Source organism: Mus musculus, chromosome 1 (assembly GCF_000001635.26).
Source record: "Mus musculus strain C57BL/6J chromosome 1, GRCm38.p6 C57BL/6J".
NCBI classification, from domain to species: domain Eukaryota; kingdom Metazoa; phylum Chordata; class Mammalia; order Rodentia; family Muridae; genus Mus; species Mus musculus.
Genome location: NC_000067.6, coordinates 61,306,382 through 61,325,734, shown reverse-complemented (window position 1 = coordinate 61,325,734; position 19,353 = coordinate 61,306,382). Strand labels below are relative to the sequence as shown.

The 19,353-nt window shown below is 41.8% G+C and overlaps 1 long non-coding RNA gene across 2 annotated transcripts in view; it reads right to left on the bottom strand.

Moving 5' to 3' along the window:
• The window catches only part of LOC105243939, a 48,577-nt gene extending 29,823 nt beyond the window's left edge, over window positions 1-18,754 (bottom strand). Inside the window, exons 1-3 of one of the 2 annotated variants that reach the window (XR_865473.1) lie at window positions 18,730-18,754; window positions 4,457-4,499; window positions 3,170-3,255 (exon numbers count right to left, since the gene is read on the bottom strand). This is a non-coding gene — a long non-coding RNA (uncharacterized LOC105243939). Of the gene's footprint in view, window positions 1-3,169; window positions 3,256-4,456; window positions 4,500-13,171; window positions 13,551-18,729 lie in introns of those variants that run through there. The other variant, XR_865472.2, reaches the window with a different exon arrangement.
• Between the last annotated feature and the right edge of the window lie 599 nt (window positions 18,755-19,353).

Genomic DNA, 19,353 nt, shown 5'->3' with positions numbered 1-19,353 from the left:
TCAAGTGTGTGAAAGGGGCCAAACTAAAGTAGCCTTAGGGTATTTTGCTATCTGATTATGAATGAAGTTTGGTGAATTCCCTTATAAAAGTAGGTGATTCCTTGTTGGAAATCTACTTTGATTAGTTGTGCCGAGCCTTTTAGTAGCTTCTTTGATAGATGTAAAAAATTTTTGTCTCACACCCCTAAATTCTCTAGGGATGTGGTTTTTACCATCAGCTACCATGCCTGAACATCCTAGGAATGGTTCTAGTGAAAGTGTGAACATTCCCTCTGCTGCGGACATGTGCCAATCAATGGCTGGTTGTCATGTGAACTTCCTTTATTTACACCCCCCCCCCCAAATACTTCTTTCCTTAGGCTTCACTATATGTAGCCATATTAAAAGACCACTTGCCCATACTGTCTCTTGAAGGTGGTTGGGAGTGAGGAGTCCACAAGTTTTTTCCTTCTCTCCTAAGACTGGGAATATGGAGCTAGTGAGACAAGAAAGACCACTAGGACCTGCCTGATCCACTGGATGGGGAGAGATGCAAAGGTGCTGGACCAGCAGCTTAGTCCTGCTGAAGGGCTAATCTTGTGGACTTGCAGATAGCTTGATCCTCGCCACTGCCATGCTACTTTATACTCCTACCACATATGCAAACCTCCTAATATCCCTCCAAAAGGTTCCGTATTACAATGCGTTTGGTCAAGATAGTGAGGATAATTTCTACAGCTTTCAGTTCTTGAGGACTGAAGAGCGTGCATGCACACGCACCACTTTTTAATGTTATCACATAAAAATGAGTTTCATTATGACATCTTTATACACATGTGCCATCCTCCTACTACATTGCCCTATCTGTCCCCTTTGCCACTGCTGGCTATTTCCCTTCTTTCTCCAAAATAATGCCCTGCTTTTTTATTTAATGTCACATATATTCCATTACTCTCTATCCTCTATCCTCTTAAAATTGCTCATTCCTCTCTTATGATCTGCTTTATAGTTTCATTATACACATGCACACAAATATACACATATACACTTTTACCTACATAATGTATGTTCTGTGTATGACACAAACCTACATTATCTGCCTCTCCAAGACTGTTCTCCCACCCCTTAATGTGATTATTTCCATCTCTATTTTCTTCCAAATGTCTTAACTTAGTTTTTCTTTATGGCTACAAAAATTCCAGTATATGACACTTGTCCTTAAAGAAATCCATAGAGCTCTGATTCTGTACTATGTCTTTTCAAAAACCCTGGTTGTATGTAAACACATCCATTTGCAATGGAAAACTCCAATGCATGTTTTTACAACACATTATTACTTGATCAAAAATGTGTGGCCATAATGAATAAGATTGATTCTGTGATTTCCATAATAAATATTACAAGTACAGTAGTTTAAAACAATGCAAATGAGCTGAGGTGATAGTTAAGTAGCTAAAGAAATTATTGTAAATTTACAATTCCAGGTTCATGTGGACCTGAATTTGAAACATCACTGTTCACAGGATAGCTGAGTGTGGTGTCAGGTGGCTGTACTCCACATGACAGTTTAGTCAACTGGAAAACTCTGTGTTCAATAAGAGACCATGTCTCAAAAAATAAAATGTGGAATGAGGAGACAGCTCAGTGGTTAAGAGCAATTGCTGCTCTTGCAGAGAACCATAATTTGGTTCCCAGACCCCACATGATGACTCCCTTAACTCCTTTTCCAGAGGGTTCAATGCCTTTAATGTCCTTCCCTGATTTCTGCTGGTACCAAGCACACAAGTGGTATATATACAAAGAAGTAGGCAAAATACCCATACACGTAAAATAAATGAATCTCAAAATTTTAAGGTGGAGAGCAATCAACGAGACATCTCTAGCCTCCAAATACATGTGTACACATATGCATACATACCTGCATTCACTTGTTTGCACAGATGTAACATATACACATATGTTATCACCCAGTATCACTGGGCAATTTCTTTGCCCTGTCTATCATATAGACAAAAATCTCAAGATACTGGCCAATTTGAGCTCTTATCTGGTGGCTCTGGAAGGTAATCTCCTGAGATCATTTATGTTGCTAGCAGGACTCAGTTCCATGATTGCTCATCTGAGCTCCGCCCCCTTCCTCATTGCCGGGTGGCCAGAAATTTATTCTCAGCTTCTGGAAGTTCCCCAAGTTCTCATGTCCCACTTTACCCCCCTCTCTGAAGTCAAGAGAGGGCTGAGTCTTTCTCACACATAGATCTCCTCAGATGCATCCTCCTGCTCTCCTCCACGCTCCCATCTGCCACCCCTATCTGTCTCTTCTTCTGTTAAAGAGCCCATGGGATTACACTGGGCCCATTCTGATAATTTCAGAACAGCTGCTCTGTTTTCATGTCAGCTGGTTGGTAATATTAATTGCACTTGTAGATCTCCTTCATGATTCTTAAGTTTTTGATACTACAATAAAGGAATATTAAGTTTGGAGGACATCTTTAGAACTCTGACTACCATCATGCTTTGAGATTTTTATCACCTGAGAAAATGCTTCCAGAAAATGCTTCCCGGAAAATGGAATGATCGTAAACATAAGCTTTAAAACATCTTTACCAAAATTATATTAAGCTAAGTAGAGCAAAACTGCTTACAGAGAGGTCCATCATTGCTGGGTGGGTACAAAGCACACAAAAGCAAAAAGTCTGATCTTATTAGACATCTTCACTCAACAGAATAATAACACTTATTTCATTTTATTTTGTCCAGAGATTAGAGTCTGAACCAAATTACCCCAGCATATTTCATAATAGCATTCCCTAAAATGAGGTTCCAAGTTTCAAGCAATATATGACTTGACTTTAAATATTATGTTAAACTTTTTTGTTTAAATATTTGTATACTCATTTTTGTATGCAATTTCACCAAGGATTTAGCTTAGAAAGATCTCAGTTATTGGTTTCCTTGAAAAATCACAGCAAAGAAAGTTTACTTGGCATCCTGAAAAGCAGAGGTGATGGGCCAGGATGTTGAAGTGGGGATGGAGAGCTAGGTATGGTGGTGAGTGCTGTAATCTCAGCACTGAGGAGACTGGGGTAGGAGAATTAAGAGTTCAAAGCCACCTTGGAGCAGGATGTGTCCAAAAGGAGAAGCAAAACCAAGCTGGGGGAAGGGAATAAAGTCAAGGAGGGGAGATAAGTACCTAGGTGACGAGTTGGTCAGTGGCACACACAACTGCTGGATCCTCAGGACCTTCTGAAGCTGCTTTGCTGTGCACCTCAGTGCTTCCTAGAGAATGATGGGACAAAGTTTTTCATCTATGAACTCCCATTCTCCACTCATTTATGATGACCTCACACTGCTAGACTCCCAGGTCACATATACATTACTGAGGAATAATACAAGCTGGAACTGGGCAAAGATGTTAGGACCTACATTGCCCTCAATACTACATCAGTGGCTAGAGTAAGAGGTTGGACCAGCAGCAGCTGAGTGATAAAGTCCAGGTGTCCTGTATTATACTACAGTTTACTTTAAATGCACACATTGTGTATGCATAGAATGTAGATAAACATATAACTGCATATACATACAGTGTATGTGCAGTGTATTATTCCTGTATGTGCAGTGTAGTGTTCCTGTATGCACTGATCCAAACTATTGACGAAGCAGAGGAAAAGGTGGGATTAAATGTGCTAGAAGTTATGGCTGCAGGAGAAAATAGAAAGGCACCAGGCTGAGAGGCATCTGTAGGGGAGGCAAGCATGACACTGAGTGGAGACAGGGAGGGAAGGGAGGAGGATCATGTGACCAGATCTCAGACCATGGGTCAGTTCTAGAGTCTGTTTGAGTTGCCGTTGAGAGTCCTCAGGTTCAGCCACAATGGTAGTTATCCCATTGGCTGGTTTTCTTTCTTTTTGGTTTCACATTTCCAGCTCCCAAGTCCTGCTTCCTGCACGCCAAGCAAACCTCCCACTCTCCCAGCTCCTCAGCATTCAGCAACACTCACAGTCAGCAACTCTGTCAGCTTAACCACATTAAAATACCCGCCCTTGCAGAAAAACACCACCACTGTAGCAAGGTACCGAAGGTATCTGGGCCTATTTGAAGAACATCTCCCATGAATGAAAGCAGATGTGGAAGAATCATGTTCTCATGACTACCTGTGATTGACATTTCACAGAGGTGTTAAATACATGGCTGAAGTTCTGGAAACCTGGTTTCCGCTGAGAAACAGATATGCTATTCATGCTCCTCCTTAGAACCTTAGAAACTCTAACTAGAAGCAAGGAGTCCCTTGTGCTTCCAAGTCAGAGAAACAAATGACTTGGGGGCAGATTTTTCTTTCAAAACTTCAATACTTGGCAAATGCATGCTTTTTTTTTTTTCCTTTTCTTGCTTTAATTGCAAACGTTCACACACACACACACACACACACACACACACACACACACACACACTCCTCAGGGGCTTCTGCTTCTCTGCTCACTTGTTGCTTCTGTAGTCAGCACAGGGGCTTCCTCCACGTAAATCTGAATGAAGAAAAAGTAAATATTGTTAACTGAATATCAAGAGCACCCTTGAGGAGGCGAGTGTTCTGAAGATCTTATTTGTCTGTAATGGAGGTATTATACTGGAAAGAGCAAGTTTATTGAATAACTACTTATTTAATATTTCCTTTTTGGGGGCAAGTATTTCTATATTTGTTTAGCATTAATAAACTCATTTTATCCATTCTCTCTGTGTCCTTAGTGCAGTTAGTAGAGTGGGATCCTGTCATTATAACCCACTGTAATCTTAGTTATAACCGAACCTATAAATACAAAATATGTCACATGAATGATCCTAAGGCAAAGCCATGTGGTTTCCCTTGAAGATGATGTTAAATTAGGAAAAATGTAGAGTGATCTAGGAATTCCCTGAATGCTTGTGGTGTGTGAGCATCTTGTGAAAAACATGAATCTATTAATGTATCAGTCAGACACATATTGAGAGGGATGGAAAATGGGCTTCAGCAGCCAGAGGCTTCGAGGAAGAGCAAAAGAGATTCAATTTCACTGCTTCTTGGATACTGTCCCAGAGCCATCGCTCTTTTGCACCTTCTGGCATGTCATGTGGACTTGCAGAAGACAGGGTTGGGATTTTTGTAAGGAGGTACAGTTTTAATCCCTTTCCTGTCACACCAAGTAGATAACTCACCGTGAAACACTCAGGGAAGGGCTGTAAACCTCAGTATGACACGGAGCTATGTAAAGATGTCCAGATGTGAACATTAAGATGCTGAGCCATGAGGTCTGGGTTACTGGGTTGTTGTGGCAGCAGAAACATAGGCATCATCTCATATCTGTTTTATTCTTCATGCTTGGTTATCTTTTAAACTGTAAATCAGAGGATCCTCTAGAAGCAACCATCTAGGTGCAAACTCGGTGGCAAATTTGCCTCTCCTCAGCCCCAAAGGATTGCCAATGCTCATCAAAGTCCAAGATTACAGATGTGCCTATCCACATCTCTTTTTAAAGAGCAGGATTTGGAGTGACCAAAACCTGAGTCTTTGAAAAGTAAAGACATTTGTCCAAGGTTATCCCGTGGGGCTAGTCAGAAATAATAGACTAGAATTAAAACCAATTCACCTGCCTTTTATTTCAGTATGTCGATGTTTCAATCTCTCCCTTGGACATTACTTCTATACAGAACTCACATCTACACAGAGATTTCTTAAAAGACCTATATTTAAGGGTACTTAGTAGCTCAGCTATTCAAATGTCCCCACTGCAGCTACTGCCGCAGAGAAAGAAAACAGGGGGAGAATTTAATGCCCATTGAAAGCTGATTCAGAGCACGCAAAGGTGAAAGTGTGTGGTCGGAAGGCTTAGCTGCATGTTGAGTTATTTTATTCAATAACTCAAGTAGCCTGTTGTGAGCCGTGTTAGCGCTATTAACACATCTGGAGCTGGTGGTCATACATTGGGGACGTTTTAGAATGTAAAAGTAGCTTTGTAGGCAAACTTGTGTTCAAAAGAAATACTTTGGAAGAACAAAGGCTAACTTTATTGAGTACAACCCTCTCTGGCTGACTCAATTCCACCGGGTTTTGACAGAGCGTGTGTTAAACCTATACACTTATGTGACATATAAAAAAAAATGTCCTCCTGTTCTTGGTTGTGTTTATTTTTAAAGCAGCCCTTTGGATCTCTGAGCAGATCCAGAAATCAAACTAGTGTGCGGGTCGACAGTGGATAGACAGACTCTAATAACTCTACTCCTGAAGCGTCTCACCTCCCCACCCCAAGCCACCAAGGCTAACCTGTGGGATGGCACCAATGGGAGCCTTACCATAGGCTGCTGGTTGTTAGTTACTTACTACAAGGAACATGGTTTCACTCATAAGACTTCTATAGCTTTTTTTAATCATTTAAAAAGACCAGCACATGGGAGGAGCTGACTGCTGGAAGTAAGTAGCCAGAGGTCAGAGAGAAAGCAGAGGGTGTTGGGGCAGGGGGAGGCAGAGTGTTCTGTGTGTCTGTTTATATCTTCCCCTCTGCATCTCCAGGCTTCTAGAAGTAATTTCCAGAACAAGAGGACATGATGCCTGTCAGTTGGGAGGCTCTAAATTCCCATACTGAAGGTATAGCTGTTAGCCAATAGTCTTCTCTCTAACGTGACTCCATTTTGGATCTGGTAACTGTATGCACAGGCTTACAGGCCCAACACCAGAGAAAGCATGGTCAAAATGGATCAGGAGCAATCAAATAAAAGAATAGATGTGTTCTCGCAGGCATTATTGATGGGCTGTGCACTGTGCATTATGGAGCTACTCTGAAATAAAGTCAAAGGGCGTGGGATTTGAAGACACAATTGACCCTTTGTTTCCTTCTCCAAGGATTCTCTTTCTTCCTTACTGCTTTTCTAAAGATAAGTGACAGTCATGGGCAAGGATAATTTCTGAACCAAAACGCAGTTCACTCTGAGAAAGAACAAAAGAGGATGGAAGGATGGATGCTTATTTGGGAATTTATTCCCAGAAGTTGGAGGGGCAAAGGATTAAAGGACACCAGGATGCAAAGAAGGTACTCACAGGCTACTGATCTCTAAATAAGCACCTGGGGTCTCTCAGATGTTCGGGTACCCTGACAAGGTTTAGCACCAAGTTACAGTAGCCTGGTGTGGCATTGGCTTCCATTCTGAGGAAGTGTCCCTAGAGACCCAGTATAGCCGAGTATTATCATGACAATGTAACCATTTGATATGACATTCACAGTCCGTTCCTACCAGGATCTGGTCTGTTTACATGGTTAAAACAAGCTAGAAAAGTCTTAAGAGTGAAACCACATGCCCAGCCATGACTGAAGACTGGTTTACTAGAGACAATACTCTAAATGTTGGCTCTCCATTATGGTTTCCCTTTTTTTAATGTCAGAGGAGGCTGGAATTTCTCTCTCTGTTGACTCCAGGCCCTGTGTGACTTTGTAAAAGGTGTTTTGTCCTCAGGAATATTCTAGTTGCCGTATAGCTTATCAACTTGAACCATACCACTTTCATTTTGCCATATCATCCTTTAGAGAACTCAAAGCACATTCTGACAGTTGCTCCTTTATGAAAAGCCCTTAAAGTAACACACACCTGCTCAATTCTAGGGATCTTCATAGCTTGTCTTTGCTGCTTTTTGGGTTGTTCTTTCTTCCCCCATTCTCTACCCTTTTCCACCCTTTCAACCCCTAACACTAGACAGGAGAAACAAAAGGATAGAAAGGAAAGGGGGCACCATTATAGTTAGACTACTTCCTGCTGATTTGGGGCATCGTATTGAGTTCCTTGAGGCAAGGTTGACCTTCATCATCAGGATATGTAATTTCTTCTTCTTATTTCTTCTTTGCACATAATGACTTAGCAGACTGTGGCCAACAACAGCCAACAACCCACCTTCTCAGGGACCTAGCATTTATATACATCTGAAAGGTCCCCAGAATTCCAAACATCACACAATTACAAATGGCAAAGTCACTCCCCTGCCAGAGCACAAGGTAAATCATAGTTAGATGCTGTGGGCAATCTGCAGAAATCCCCATATCCTATACCTGGGATTAAAATGAAAACATATTCTTATAATATTTCTATTTTTTTTTAAAGAAACTAAATTTTCAGAATTCTCACTAAAGGCCTTTGTCTCAAGAGTCCATGTCACTGATACAGAAGGTGGTTGTTTGAATATGCCTGGCCCAGGGAGTGTCACTATTTGGAAGTGTGGCCTTGTTGGAGTCAGTGTGGCCTTATTGAAATAGATGTGTCACATGTGGGCATGGGCTTTCAGGCAACTAGGACTGCCTGAAAGCCAGTCTTCTCCTAGCAGCCTTCAAATGAGGATGTAGAACTCTGAGCTTTGCCTACAACATGCCTGCCTGGATGCTGCCATGTCCCTACCTTGATGATAATGGACTGAACCTCTGAACCTATAAGCCAGCCCGATTAAATGTTGTCCTTATAAGAGTTGCCTAGGCCATGATGTCTCTTCACAGCAGTAAAACTCTAATACAGAGAGTAATTTGCTGACCCCAGCTTGACTTGGTGTAGCTATTGAGATCTGATAGGATCAGAACAGAAGGTAACGAGGCTAGAAGCTTAATTAAAGGAATAGTTTTGTTCAACCCATGTCCATCCTCTCCTGCCCCCTCCCCAGCCCCCTCTTCCCACTTCACCAAGCAATGCTCACACTGCCAAGAAAATCACACTGAGGATGAGATTATGGCCTAATGATCTCATTCGGGATATGACATTGTCTCATTTCAATGGCCTGGGAAGGGCAGTGTCTTTCTCAGCTCAGAGGGAAATTTGACCAGTGACAGAGCAAAATTTAGCCCAGGCTTGTTGTTTTCCTGTTATTTTCCAAGACAAGAGGTCCCCAGCCAGCTATGTCAGGAAACCTAAATACGTTCCAAGTCTCTAATAAACAGCTGGCTGGCAACTGTACCTCCTCATCCATGGGTTAGTGTCATCCATATGTGTCCTAGAAGTAAGATGTAGACATACAAGGAATGAGAAAATTATATGAAGTCTTCTTATTCCAGTGTCTGCTTTATTCCCCCAGGCAAAGAAAGTATTTCTGCCTTCTTCACAAAAAGATGGAGTATTCAACCCCTTATACCTATTACTCCGTATTAAAAAAGATATGACTACTAAATAGCCTCTAAAGTGCATTCCTCTCGGCTTTCTGTTCCAATATGCTTTTGGTCACTTTCATTCATCTGCTCATGGCTGGCTGCCTGGATTAATTTTCTGGACTGAATACATTTTTTTGCATTACCAACATACGGTGACAAATAACCAATCTGACTCATCAAAATGCATTAGAATGCAGTGTTCCAGCTACTGAAGGACATTTGAAATTCAGCAGTCTTCTGATTCTTACTGCTAGTGACGGTAAAAAAAAAAAAAAAGGCAAAGAAGTGGAGATGATACTTGAACCTGTTGTGTGCCTAGAATCTGCATTAGCCATGCTCCTGCTGCTGGTCCAAGAAAGCTTGGACCCACCTCTGTTTGTTTTGTACCCCTTAAAGTATTTTTCAAATTAAAATCTGAAGTGTAACTGGAATGATTTCTGAGCAGCCTAGCATTGCCCAGACTAGATCAATTATCCCAAACAGAAGCAAGGGACTATGTTTGATACCTACTGTAGTTTCAAGTATTCTAAATATACCATTTCTTTTCTAGGCCTATTTCCATATTATGCGCTCCAGCATGGGCCTTCTAAATCAGGATGTAGTTAAAATAAACCTAGGTGAGATGCAAACAACTATGTTGCAAAGACCATGTAAATGTCTAACTGGGCACAATGGGTATCTATCAAAAGAATCTCTTCATATATGCAAGGAGTCACTGGAAAGCTGATTCATACAGTGTCTCTTTGAAGAAAAGTGGAGTGATTTTTATAACTATGTGTTATCAAATACATATTAGGAACAGTATGAATGCAAAGAGCTGTCATGGGGTCAGAGTTCCAAGAACATTAAACATGATTGCTATACATAGACAAATGCCTTGAACCTTTTAAAAGTTGATATGCTAATGAATGAATATCACAAATAATGGTTTTCTATGATGTAATCTTATTCCTTCTCAGGGGGTGGAGGTTAGACACCTATGTTTCTGTCATTACATGCTCAGAGCTCTTTTTTTTGTAGGAGACACACTGAATTAAGGGTCTCCTCAGAATCCAGGAGCTGCAAATGCAAACATTTCCCACAGACTTTCTTCCTAAACTTGAGTGACCTGCTCTTTCTTCTCTTCTTTAATATAGAAAGCAAAGATTGCACGTGGTTCACCTCTGATGGCGATTATGAAGGGAGAAACCTCTTATAAAAATACCATGGAGCCCTTTGCCACTACAGTGTGAAACTGACATAGCTGGGCATTCGGCTTGTTGCACAGGGGGCCACAGAAACTCATTTTCACCCCAGGAAAGCTCATGTCTGTGCCTCTCAAACATTGCTGTGGAGAAGTGTTTTCCTGATCCAAGTGAGCATACCTGGCCTGCAGCATTTCGTCAGCTCTGTGAGAGCAAGAGCGATTACAGGAGATTGTATAGCTCAGTATGTCAGCCTGTGGGAGTTTGGGGGTCTGGGGTTTGGCCGCCTATGTTTAAATCTTCCAGCTTCAAGCATTTTACCATTTGTTTAGCTGTGGGAGCATTTGTTTGATCTTTCTGCACCCCTGTTGCCATATTTTTGGTGGTGATGATAAGGAATCATCCTGGGAATACCTGTGAACCACTCTGCAAGGCCCTGAGCTGAGAGCTAACACTCAACTTGTTAGTGCCGCCTGGAAATACATGCAGAGGTTTAGAGAGATTCAGGCAGAGGGAAAATAGTGGAATACAAAATTGTACCTCCTCATTTCAGGGACCTACAATGCAATTGGAGCAAAAGCAAATATAGCCAATATATAGGAACGACTATAGAACCCCAGAGGGTGGAGATTCATTAAACTTCAGGCTTTGTCTTGTTAAGGAACTTAGGAGTTTCCCTCCTAACATTGGCCACAATGTGGATAGACCTAAATTGGATTTGGATTAGCCAGGACCAATAAATAGCAAGATAGGTCAACATCTTCATTGCATGGGGTTCAGGTTCCAAGTCACTTAAAAGGGTTCTTTTCGAGAAAATTCATTTGATGCTAGGCCAATTTGTGTGCTTTCTGTGAGCAAGCTATCTAATGCATACTATGGTAGGAGCATAACTTGTTTTCTCCCATGATTAAAGTTTATATCTTCTAGATGAGTCCAGCAGCTCTCCCATGGACACTGATTTCTGTCCATTTGCAAACTCTTTGAATACTGAGTTACATTTTAACATCTCTGAAAGTCTGATTGAGTCTGGGAAATTTTGAGTTAGAACTCAGCAAATTTTAACACAATTGGGTATGATCATTTGAAGAGTTTGTTTGTTTGTTTTAAAATTTGTTTCCAGTGTTCCTTACAGAGGCAGAATAGGCCGGGAAGATGGCTTTGATCTCCTCAATCTCTCCTTGTCACCTCTATGCTGGGTGAAGGGTGTCTCTTGAGCAAAAGAAGGTAAGATTTGAAAATACCATCTACCTAGCCTATGTAACGGTGACCCTGATTGGACCCTCAATAAGATTATGTCTAAGTAACAGATGGCTGGATAAGAAAATGCCTCTAGCAGAGGTGAGGGACCCAAGAGCTTGAAGGATGTGAGCATATGTCATTAGTCAGAGAATTCAGATTAGATAGTAGTTTTGATCTGTAGAGAAATGGTAGGTCTGAAAGATATAGCAAGAAGAATGTTGAATAAGTTCTAGTGGGGATGAGTTGGAGAAGAACAAGATAAAAAGACCAGCTTGGGGCCAAGGATATGAGAATGTGAATATAATGAATAGCTATTTGGTCTCTCCCCTGGTTCTTGGCATACAGCTCCCTTATCCCTTGAAACTCCTTAAGTGATGTGTCATTTTGTGTGCTGCTGAAATGACTGATGTCTGGGAGCTCCTTGAGAGCCTCAGGATAGGGACTGGTTGCCAGGGGAACCAATCATATCATTAGAAGGTCGAAACTCTCAGTCCTACTCTCAGAGCCCCTGAGAGGAGAAGGAACTGAAGGTCAAGTTGATTGCTAGTGGCCAATGAGATAATCAAGCATGCTTGCATGAAAGAACCTCTAGAAACATCGCCAAAGCACTGGCTTCAGAGGGCTTCTGGATTGATGAACAAGCTGAGGTGCCTGGAGGGGACATAGAAAGTGCACATACCTGCCTGATATCTATACATCTATCTCTTATAAGTAGATGTTCACCTCTAGCCTTTACCGTATCTTTTATTATAGTGTGCCAGTAATCATAAGTCAGTGTTGCCTTGAATTCAGTGAGCCATCCTAGCCAATTAATCAAGCCCAAGGCAGGGACCATGGCAATCTCTGATTTGTAGTTGGCCAACCGGAAGTATAGCTGCCAACTGACTACTTGTGACTGGCTTACAATGTGGTACAACCCTGGGGGTTGAGCACTAATCTGTGAGGCTCAAATGTATCACAAGTAGTACCCGAATAGCATTAGATTGTAAGACACTGAGTTGGTGTTCGATAGAGAACTGTCTGATGTGTGTGAAGAAGTCATGCTTCATCCTGCCCCAACACACACACACACACACACACACACACACACACACACACATACACACGTGTATATAATGTGAACAGGCAGAGGTAAAGTCGTTAGGATTGTACTGAGTATATAAAGACTGAACATGTTGGTTTTTACCTGTCTCAAAGAGGATGAAAACAGAGAGACCACCGAAGGGCACAGACAGCAAATGAAGGAGAAGCCTGACAAGGATGGCATTACCAGCTAATATCAACTGAGTGCTCACCGTGTGTTATGTTCAGTCCTCACAAGAGGCTGTATTTCCTTTCTCTGCATAAAGGACCTGTTCGCTTTGCAGGCCATATGGTCTCTATCACAGCCATTTGGCTTTGCTGTTGTAACATAAAACAGCCATAGACAATATGAAAATGAGCTGGAATGGCTGGCTTTGGCTTATAGTAGACTAGTAGACCAGATGTAGCCCAAGGGCCACAGTTTGGCCCAGTCACTGCTCTGGGAGGTGGGTGGTATGACTGTCTGCATCACAGACGTCATGAGAATGGGCCTCAGCTGTGTGGAGGGAGAATGCTTTAGTTCCTGTTGGCAGGAACACCTACACAGGGCAAGCATGAGCTGCATCTGGAAGGGATGTGTAAAACGTCCAGCAACTAGAGTAGCTAATACTCTGCACAGGTAACTGGCGGCACCTGATGCCTTCACACAGTAACTGGAGATCTCCAAGGCCAGAACTAGCAGGCTTTGTGGATTCTATAGTTTGGGAGAACACTGGGACTGGAGACATTCAGAGGGAAGGCACTCAGCCTGGTGGAGACTTCAGCTGCATCCTTTAGAGGCACATCTTCCTGATCATTTTCCTCTGAGAAGACACGGGGGACTGGTGTTCAGCAACTGGTCACAATCTTCAGTGACAGACACCTCTGCTCAATGCCTCTGGTGTACTGCCTTGGGCACTGGACAGATGGGTCTCTAGCTCTCAAGAGCCTGAAATCTAGAACAGAAGGTGTGCAACAGATTTCACATTAGCACAGATTTTCTGAAGTGGCTCTGCTCCTGCATCTTCAAGATGAACATATTGGATCGTATATTTGCTATTGAAGTCTTGTGTTTGACACTCCTTTAAGGTCCTCTGCTGCTGCCTAACTTTGGGTACTTCCAACCTCACCCTGATAAAAATGATCAGAAATAAGAAAAGGGGCCAGTATTTTAATTGCCAAAAGTCGGAGATCTTTGCTAACAGACACACAAACACACATGGGAGAAAGCATTTGTGACCCCCAGACTTCCTAGTTCTGCCACAGTACAAACATGACTATGCTTTCACCATTACTGGCCAGTCATTATAGTTGTGGGAATCCATTGTTCTACAGTTGGGACAAGCCCCACGTTGTCTTTGGTATCTCTCATCCTATTTAACCTCAGAATAAAAGAAGAAACAATTTACAAGTTGAAACAGTGTTCCCAGTCTGCTAACTTTTCTGAGCGCCCCTCCCCCTTGTTTTAGAGTAATGCAAACACTTCCATCTGGCATTGCTTTGGTGCACCAGGGCACCAAGAACCAGGGCTTTACTTGAGAATGTGGAGTCTTTGTTGGTACTTAGCAAAAGGTTTTAATTGGACTTTTCTAACCTGAGTCTCCCATGATCCCCTTATGCTTAAGGGATATGGTTGGCATGGATTGTCTTTGAACTCCAGCAGTGTGCTATATAGACAGATCCTGTGGTCAATATAAGAGGGCATTAGTCACATATGGTTGCTTCAGTGTAATCACAGAAGATTAAAAATTAATCTCTCCAGTGGTTTTAGCCACCTTGGCTGACTGCTATTGTACTGTGGTCACATTGGAAGCACAGACACAGAACATGGCCACAACTTGAGGAAGTCCTCTGGGATAGTATTCTTAGCATAGACTGGCAATAGAGAGACTCACCTTGTAACTTGTCTTTCTGAGATGCTACCTTTAGGAACTGACAGTCACAGGCCAGTATCATGCCAATGTGAAAATCATTCCTGGCTTTACTGTACTCCAGCTATCTAGCTCAAAACCACATATTCTTAAAGTAAATCTGCATGAAAAAAAAAAAAAAGACAGCAAGAAAATATAACAAACAACAACAAAGAACCCATCACAGCTATTTCAAATGATGGGAATATAGGCATTCATTTAGTTTCAAGCTACTCGTAATGAACTGTCCAGCAGTTTTTATCTGCCCCTTCCTGCTCTTCCACCCCTACAATGTAGTTCCCAGGAGACACTCACTGCTTGTGTTCCTGGAACTAGCCACGCCTGAAGCTCAATCCAGTCCAGCTGGATTTCCTCATTATATGAGCCATTTAAGCTGATTTGAATTAGGTTTTATTGCTTATAACCAAACAAACAGTAATTTGCCACTTTCATGATTTTCTATACCTTCTACAGTATGCATGCATTACTCCTAAAAGATGAAAATATTAACATTCAAAACTTACACACAGTCAACAGTGCTCTACTGTATTTTCTATGTCAAGCATGTTCTGGTATTCAAGAGCTCTTACAAAGCAGTGTATCTGAATAAGCTAGAGCTGATTTGCAAAAATCCACAAAGGAACATGGCATAACCTGCCAAGATAACTTTGTTTATTAAAGGGAAATTTGAGACAACTGTTATTGCTGAATTGTTTTGGAGTTCTGGCAGAAAAACTCCCCCAAAAATCTGATTGGAAGGTCTTTAGTAACTCCTATGGTCAGACTTGGTTGTAAAATACAAAGTAACATCTCACTTGACCAACAAAACACACATTAGCATAATTTATCATTAGAGAACATTCTCATCTGCTAATCTGGCTCGGTCCAAGGATACTAAATCACAATTTTCCATTCTAACAAATGAGCCTATTTGCAAGTCTTCTAACACACATAGGTTTGGCAAATGAAAGGAATCTACATGACTTGGCTCTAGGCACTGGCTAGGGAGCTTGCCCTGGGATGGTATTTTGGTTGGCGATGCGACTGAGAATTTGAATCACCCTATTGAAAAGATCCTTCTTCCCTCTTAATTGACTGGCTGGCAAGAGAGTCACATGAACACTTATAGCTCTTTACCTTTTTTTTTTTTTTTTGAAACTCCACTAAGCATCGAATTTGTGTGTCCTCTTGCCTATAATTGTTCATGTAACTAGTAAAAAGCGAACAGAAAATGGTCCATTGCTGGGGGCTCCTTCTATGTTTCTGGGCTCTTTTGTGAATGTTTTGGCAGAGGGCTTGACTAGGACTTTGAACTCATTAATCCTTCCCTTGAAGTCACACATTCCACAGTTTGCTTAGAGGTGGCAGGATCCTGTTGGCTGGAAGAAGTTGCCTGCTGACCCAAGTTCCCCAAGAGATTTGTCATTGGCTTGCTATAGCAACCAGCACCATGGCATTGTGCTCCCCCTTCTAGAAGGAAGGCTGACCCTCAGGCAGGGTCATCTAAGGGCAGGACCATCCACAGCTGTGCAGAAGGAAGTGATGGCCTGAAAGAATGGAACACTCCATACCTGTTCCTCACGCAGCCCCTCTTCCTTCTATTGTTTCTCTGTGGACTTTCCCTTCTCAGTTCCAAAAGGCAGAACTCTTCTTCACCCCTCCAAACTGGCTCCCATTCCACAGCAGTTCATGTCCCAGGTTCTCAGCATGGCTTGCCAGGTCTACAATGTCTGTGGCTTGTGTAAATTTGGTATTTCTCCCAGCTGTTGTCTTGTCCAAACACCACCACTGTAGTTAGGGTACCCATCTATCAGAAGGTCTTTAAGCTTGTTATCTCATTTGACCCTCCAGCCTTTTGAGGCTTGGGCAAGGTAAGATTATTCCCAGGGTTTAAAAATGAGGTTGTTGTATTTCTTTTTTACTTTAAATCTAACAAGGCTTCCTTGTTTTTCATCTGACTTTATAGTTCCAAGATTTGCAGTGAATGAACATCATAAAGGAAATAAATGGCTCCAGTGTTCTGAAATCATAGAATGAGCAGCATTAAAAGAATTTATCTGGGTGCCCATCATCAGGAACAATTTTATTAATTATCTACGGTTGGCTATTCCTATTTAATTCCTTCAAGCAATATCAAAATATGTTCTTATTCTGGTTTTCACTGGGAAAAATAGTCATATAAGCCCGAATTTTGTCATAATTATTAATGGAAATAATAGAATATTTATTGTGATTTTTTGTATGCTAGATACTGTGCTAAGTACTTCAGACAGAATATGATAGCAATATAGAAAAAAAAAGATAGCAATATAGTCTGGATGTTGTGATAATTAACAATGATAGTTGTGCTTACTGTGTGTATGCTAGACACTATGCTAAATAATACAGATAAATTATATCATCTAAATCTTGTAAACAACACTGCAAAGCAGCTCTGTTTTGTTGTTGTTGTTGTTTGGTTTGGTTTGGTTTGGTTTTGAGACAAGGTTTCTCTGTGTAGCCCTGACTGTGACAAGAGGCATGTACCACTACCACCCTGCACAAAGCATTCTTGATAAAGACAAAGGTAACTATAACAGGCACTTGGAAGAGCTGACTGAGAATCTGATTAAGAGCATGGAACTTGTCAGAATGCAGAGAAGGGTCAGCTTTGTGCTGGACCACAAATGGGGCACTACATCCCATCGCAGCCCTAAATAAAGCTCAGGGACCATCGCAGAAGAGAAAGTTGGCCTCTCTGTACCTTCATCTCTTAGTTTTTCTCTTTGAAAAATGACAATACCTTAGAGGCTATTCTAAGTATGACTGAGCTATTAGTTTCTAGCATATTGAAGATGCCCGGTAAGTGTTAGCTTACTGTATTGGGTTCTAAATTGAAATACTCTGAAGCCTATGCAACCATAAAGAAACTATTCCACCCCTACCAAAAGAAAATTCTGGCTGCTGACCTAATCAGTGCTCACTCTGTTGAAGTTTTCAGCTCTGTTTGATTTTAGAAGTAGTTGTTCATAAATAATTCTTTGTTTTATTTCTTTTTAGGTTCAATTTATTTTATGTGTATGAACGTTTGACAGCATGCGTGAATGTGTAGCACATGTGTGTGACTGGTGCCTATAGAGGTCAGAAGAGGACATCAGATCTCCTAGTACTGGACTTATATATAGATTCAGACCATTCTGTGGGTGCTGGGACTTGCACTTGGACAATCTGCAAGTGTTCTAAACCTCTGCTGCATCTCTTAGTCCCCCCAAATACTTTCTTAGACACAGTAAAGGAAAACATTAATAAAAATTCTTTGTGGATGAGACAGAAATAGATTACAAGATGATCACCTGTCATTGAAGTCAGCCTTGCTGCTGATTTTGAGCTCCTCCAGGTTAGTTCTTCTTTCTTTGTTTCTTTGTTTCTTTGTTTCTTTGTTTCTTTGTTTCTTTCTTTCTTTCTTTCTTTCTTTCTTTCTTTCTTTTTTTTATTAGATATTTCCTTCAGTTACATTTCAAATTCTATCCCAAAAGTTTCCTATACCCTTCCCCTAGTTTTTCTTCTTGATTCAAAATCTTTCCCTGTATGGGAGGTGGTGTACAAAGTGATAGCTTCCTCAATAAGGCATCTATCTCTGAAAGGCCAGAGCTTTTAGAACAGCAGTTCTCCACCTGTGGGTCTTGGCCTCTACAGGGGTTGCATATCAGATATCCTGCATATGAGATCTTTAATTACAATTTATAACAGTAGCAAAATACAGTTATGAAGTAGCAACAAAAATAATTTCATGGTTAGGGGTCAGCACAACATGAGGAACTGTACTAAAAGGGTCACAGCATTAGGAAGGTTGACAATCACTGTTTTCAAAGAAGGGACAGGATGACACGGAAACCGACAGAGAATTTAGGACTCAAATGCCAAATGAAGGCATGACACCCTGCCCCACCCCCACAATTGGTTAGGGAACCCCACAGGGCAGGAAAGGAGGTGCTCAGAGTTCACTGGAGGATTGGCATGTGCTGAGAAAGGGCTGTGGGTGGGGCACAGATCCACAAAAGCACACCTTGGAGCCCAGAGAACAGGTGTCTGGCACCTCAGATCCGCAGCCGGTGTCTACTTCAGCTGACATTTCAAAGGCATAATGTTAGTGCGCATCTCTGCCAAGGATGTGATAGGAGATTTAGACAGCCTGGGCCAACTTACCAGCTCTGTGTAGAAACTGGCTCTTACCCATTCAATTAAGGAGAAGGATACAGAAGACCAGAGAAAAAGGCTGCTATTTCACTGTGGTCAGTTTAGGCCATAAAGTTCGTTTTATAACAGAATTCTGGCTTGCCAGACTTTTATTTTCCTAGAAAAATAAGACAAAAACAACCTCAGCACAGATCTTACGCTTTCTTTCCATCTAAAACGGACACAAAATTTTCTCCACTGGTCACCACCTGCAGTGTTGCTGGTTGACCTCTGCAGGGTCAGAAATCCCTTGGGTGACAGAATCCACAGAGGAGATGAGCATGCTGTCCTGTCTGAAAGGTGGTGAAGAAGAGTCAAAGTTGTAGGCTTGCTCTTCCTTGTTTAACGAATGTCAGATCATGCCTCCAAAGCACTCCACTGCACGCTTGGCGGAGTCTGCTCGAGTTGATTCTAGAAGTGGATTGGTACTAGCAGGCCTCTCAGGACTCCTGCTTGGAATCTCATTACTGAGATTCCTCAGGTCATTTCCCAGGAAAGATATCACCCTAACGCCTGCAGGCCGGTCACACTCCACAACACTCCACAGGGTTGACTCCGTGAGCCACCTTGTCAGCCCGAGCTGTGAGCTACACCTTCCCAGTCCTTTCAATGCCAGCAGAC